Here is a 6,008-nt window from a genome sequence, read left to right on the forward strand (position 1 = left end):
TGACCACATTCAAAAGAATAGACTTAGACACCTACCTACCTCATACCATATACAAAAAAAATTAACTCATACATGAATTATAGACTTAAATGTAAGAGGTAGAGCTACAAAACTTTTGGAAAAAAAAGTAGGAGTAACTCTTTATAACCTTGGACTAGACACTGGTTTCTTAGATATGACACCAAAAGCATAAGAAACTAAAGAAAAAGATAAGACTAGAACAAAATTAAAAACTTTTGTAATTCAAAAGAAAAGGAAGAGAAAAGACAATGCACTGAATGGGAGAAAATATTTGCAAAATACATAACTTACAAAGAACTTGTATCCATAATGTATAAGGAACTCACAACTAAACAATAGAAATCAAATAACCCAATAAAAATGAGCAAAGGATTTAGATAGACTTGTATCCAAAGAAGACATGCAAATGGCCCATAATCACATTAAATGATGCTTAACATCAGTAGCCACCAGGAAAGGCAATCAAAACCACAATGAGAAACCTCTTCACCCACATATAGCAAAAATAAAAAAGATAACAACAAGTGTTGATGAGGATGTGGAGAAATTGGAACTCTCATATCTGGTCAGTGGGATTGTAAAATTATGTGAAACTTAGAAAACAGTCTGGCAGTCCCTCAAAATGTTAAATAGATGTTACCATATGGCTCAGCAATTCCACTCCTAGGTTTATATCCAAATAGATTTGAAAATATATGTCCCCCCAAAATTTTGTACACAAATGTTCTGCCAGTATTATTCATAAAAACCCAAAATTAAAAGTCCAAATACCCATCAACTGATGAATAGATAAACAAAATGTGGTATATTCATACTATGGAGTGTTACTCAACAACAACAAAAAATTGAATAAAGTACTGATACATGCATCAGTAGGGATGAACCTTGAAAACATTATTCTGAAATGATACTGAAATGAAAGAAGCCTGTTACAAGAGGCTGCATATAGTGTGATTCCACTTATATGAAATGCCCAGAATAGACAAATCTATAGAGAAATAAAGTAGATTAGTATTTGCCAGGGGCTAGAGGGAAGGGGAATGGGGAGTGACTTCTAGTGGGTATGAATAGGTACATGGCTTCTTTTGAAGATATTAAAATGTTTTGAAATTATGTAGTCATCATGGTTGCACTACTCTGTGAATAAACTAAAAACATTGAATTGTACACATTTAAAAATTATGTGATATATAATTATAATAAGGCTGTTATTTAGAAAAAGAGGAACTGTATGTCAGCCAAAAAATAGGCTGTATGATGGAGATGAAATTCAGAGTAATGACTGTACAGGTCATTGGTCATGAAAAGTTATTACTTTCATGATTGGGCATTATTGAAGGAAGCAAATTGGACAATATTGAAGGAAGCAAATCTACCACCAAAGACTATAAAAAGATAAAGCGTTCACATGAGGGGGTTTTTGCTCCTTAGGGGAAGAGGAACTTGCTTAAATGAAATCCACCAACAAATAATCTTTAATTTCTGTATGTGACGCTCTGTTCTAGGTATACTATAGAGGAAAGAAACTCTTAAGAAACAAATTTCTGGCCTATAAATACACTGGCCTTAAAATAGATTGAATTGGACTTTCAGGCCACAGCTGTTCTAGATATTTATTTATTTTTTTAAAGTTTTTATTTAAATTCCAGTATAGTTAACATATAGGGTAATATTAGTTTCAGGTGTACAATATAGTGATTCAGCACTTCCATACATCACCCAGTGCTCATCACGACAAGTGCACTCCTTAATCCCCATCACCTGTTTCACCCATCCCCCACCCTCGTCCCCTCTGGTAACCATCAGTTTGTTCTCCATAATTAAGAGCCTGTTTTCTGGTGTGTCTCTTTTTTCTTTGTTCTTGTGTTTTGTTTCTTAAATTCCACAATGAGTAAAATCACTTAGTATTTGTCTTTCTCTGACTGACTTATCTCACTTAGCTGAGATAATACTCTCTAGTTCCATCCATGTTGTTGCAAATGGCAAGATTTCATTCTTTTTTATGGTTGGGTAATATCCCATTGTATGTATATACCACCTCTTCTTTATCCACTCATCAGCTGATGGACACTTAGGCTGTTTTCATAATTTGGTTATTGTAGATAATGCTGCTATAAACATCGGGGTACCTGTATCACTTTAAATTAGTATTTTTGTATTCTTTGGGTAAATAACTAGTAGTGTGGTTGCTAGATCAGAAGGTAGTTCTATTTTGAACTTTTTGAGGAACCTCCATACTTTATTCTAGAGTGGCTGCACCAGTTTGCATTCCCACCAACAGTGCACGAGTTCCCCTTTCTCCACATCCTCACCAACACCTGTTGTTTCTTGTGTTTTTGATTTTAGACATTCTGACAGGTGTGTCGTGATATCTCATTGAATTGGACTTGATTTGCATTTCCCTGATGATAAGGGATGTTTAGTATCTTTTCATGTGTCTACTGGATATCTGTATGTCTTTTGGGGAAAATGTCTATTCATGTCTTCTGTCCATTTTTTAAATTGGATTATTCATTTTTGGGTGTTGAGTTTGATAAGTTCTTTATAGATTTTGGATACTAACCCTTTATTAGATATGTCATTTGCAAATATCTTCTCACATTCCACAGATTGCCTTTTAGTTTTGTTGATTGTTCCCTTTGCTGTGCAGGAGCTTTTTATTTTGATGAAGTCACAATAATTTATTTTTGCTTTCATTTCCCTTGCCTCAGGAAATGTATCTAGAAAGAAGTGGCTATAGCCGATGTCAAAGAGGTTACTGCCTGTGTCTCCTCTAGGATTTTGATGGTTTCTTGGCTCACATTTAGGTCTTTTATCCATTTTGAATTTATTTCTGTGTATGGTGTAAGAAAGTGGTCTAATTTCATTCTTTTGCATGTAACTGTCCAGTTTTCCCGACACCATTTGTTGAAGAGACAGTCTTTTTCCCATTGGATATTCTTTCCTGCTTTGTCAAAGATTAATTGACCATATAATTGTGGGTTCATTTTTGGGTTTTCTATTCTTTTCCACTGATCTATGTGTTTATTTTTGTGCCAGTACAATACTGTTTTGATCACTACCACTTTGTACAATAACTTGAAGTCTGAAAGTGTGATGCCTCCAGCTTTGCTTTTTTTTTTTCAACGTTACTTTGACTATTCAGGGTCTTTTCTGATTCCATGCAAATTTTAGGGTTGTTTGTTCCAGCTCTGTGAAACATGCTGTTGGTATTTTGATAGGGATTGCATGGAATGTGTAGATTGCTTTGGGTAGTATAGACATTTTAAAAATAATTTTTCTTCCAAGCTTTTCCATTTCTTTGTGTCATCTTCAATTTCTTTCATCAGTGTTTTATAGTTTTCAGAGTACAGGCCTTTTACCACTTCAGTTAGGTTTCTTCCTAGGTATCTTATTGTTTCAGGTGCAATTGTAAATGGGATTGTTTCCTCAATTTCTCATTCTGCTGTTTCTTTATTGGCATATAGAAATGCAACAGATTTCTGTACATTGATTTTGTATCCTGCAACTTTACTGAATTCGTGTTATCAGTTCTAGCAGTTTCTTGGTGGAGTCTTTTGGGTTTCTATATAGAGAATCATGTCGTCTGCAAATAGGAAGAGTTTGACTTCTTCCTCGCTGATTTGGATGCATTTTATTTATTTATTTATTTATTTATTTATTCATTTATTTATTTATTTTTGTCTGATTACTGATGCTAGGACTTCAAGTACTATGGTAAATAACAGCAGTAACAGGGCACCTGGGTGGCTCAGTCATTAAGCATCTGCCTTCGGCTCAGGTCATGATCCCAGCGTCCTGGGATCGAGCCCTGCATCGGGCTTCCTGCTCAGCAGGAAGCCTGCTTCTCCCTCTCCCACTTCCCCTGCTTGTGTTCCCTCTCTCACTGTCTCTCTCTCTGTCAAATAAATAATAAATTTAAAGTCTTAAAAAAAAGTAACAGTGGTAAGAGTGGACATCCTTGTCTTGCTCTAAGGGAAGAGCTCTGTTTTTCCCCATTGAGGATGATATTAGCTGTGGATTTTTCATATATGGCCTTTATTACGTTGAGTTATGTTCCCTCTAAACCCACTTCGTTGAGGGATTCTATCATGAATGGATGTTATACTTTGTCAAATGCTTTTTCTGCATCTATTGAAAGGATTATATGGTTTTCATCCTTTCTTTTATTAACATGGTCTATCTTGTTGATTGATTTGCAAATACTGAACCACCCCTGCAGTCCAGGAATAAATCCCACTTAATCATGGTGAATGATTCTTTTAAAGTACTATTGCATTCAGTTTGCTAGTATTTTATTGAGAATTTTTGTATCCATGTTCATCAGGGATATTGGCCTGTAGTTCTCTTTTTTTTGTGGTGTCTTTATCTGGTTTAGGTATCAGGGTAATGCTGGTCTTATAGAATGAATTTGGCTTTCCTTCCTTTTCTATTTTTTGGAATAGCTTGAGAAAAGTAGGTATTAACTCTTCTTTAAATGTTCGGTAGAATTCACCTGTGAATCCATCTGGCACTAGACTTTTGTTTCTTGGGAGTTTTTTGATTACTGATTAAATGTCTGTGGTGGTCATTGGTCTGTCCAGGTTTCTATTTCTTCCTGTTTCAGTTTTGGTAGTTTATATGTTTCTAAGAATTAGTCCATTTCTGGGGTGCCTGGGTGGCTCAGTCGTTAAGCGTCTGCCTTCGGCTCAGGTCATGATCCCAGGGTCCTGGGATCGAGCCCCACATCTGGCTCCCTGCTCCGCGAGAAGCCTGCTTCTCCCTCTCCCACTCCCCCTGCTTGTGTTCCCTCTCTCACTGTGTCTCTCTCTGTCAAATAAATAAATAAAAATCTTAAAAAAAAAAATTAGTCCATTTCTTCCAGGCTGTCCAATTTGTTGGCATATAATTTAAAAAAAATTTTTTTTATTGTTGTGTTAATCCCCATACATTACATCATTAGTTTTAGATGTAGTGTTCCATGATTCATTGTTTGTGCATAACACCCAGTGCTCCATGCAGAACGTGTCCTCCTCAATACCCATCACCAAGCTAACCCATCCTCCCACCCCCCTCCCCTCTAGAACCCTCAGTTTGTTTTTCAGAGTCCATAGTCTCTCATGGTTCGTCTCCCCCTCCGATTTCCCCCCCTTCATTCTTCCCCTCCTGCTATCTTCTTCTTCTTCTTTTTTTTTTCTTAATATATATTGCATTATTTGTTTCAGAGGTACAGATCTGAGATTCAACAGTCTTGCACAATTCACAGCACTTACCAGAGTACATACCCTCCCCAGTGTCTATCACCCAGTCACCCCATCCCTCCCACCCCACCCCACCCCCCACTCCAGCAACCCTTTGTTTCCTGAGATTAAGAATTCCTCATATCAGTGAGGTCATATGATACATGTCTTTCTCTGTTTGACTTATTTCGCTCAACATAATACCCTCCAGTTCCATCCACGTTGTTGCAAATGGCAAGATCTCATTCCTTTTGATGGCTGCATAGTATTCCATTGTATATATATACCACATCTTCTTTATCCATTCATCTATCGATGGACATCTTGGCTCTTTCCACAGTTTGGCTATTGTGGACATTGCTGCTATAAACATCGGGGTGCACGTACCCTTTCAGATCCCTACTTTTGTATCTTTGGGGTAAATACCCAGTAGTGCAATTGCTGGATCATATGGTAGCTCTATTTTCAACTTTTTTTTTTTTTTTTAAAGATTTTATTTATTTGCGAGAGAGAGAATGAGAGACAGAGAGCACGAGAGGGAGGAGGGTCAGAGGGAGAAGCAGACTCCCCACTGAGCAGGGAGCCCGATGCGGGACTCAATCCCGGGACTCCAGGATCATGACCTGAGCTGAAGGCAGTCGCTTAACCGACTGAGCCACCCAGGCGCCCTATTTTCAACTTTTTGAGGAACCTCCATACAGTTTTCCAGAGTGGCTGCACCAGCTTGCATTCCCACCAACAGTGTAGGAGGGTTCCCCTTTCTCCGCA

Source organism: Neomonachus schauinslandi, chromosome X (assembly GCF_002201575.2).
Source record: "Neomonachus schauinslandi chromosome X, ASM220157v2, whole genome shotgun sequence".
In the NCBI taxonomy this organism is placed as follows: domain Eukaryota; kingdom Metazoa; phylum Chordata; class Mammalia; order Carnivora; family Phocidae; genus Neomonachus; species Neomonachus schauinslandi.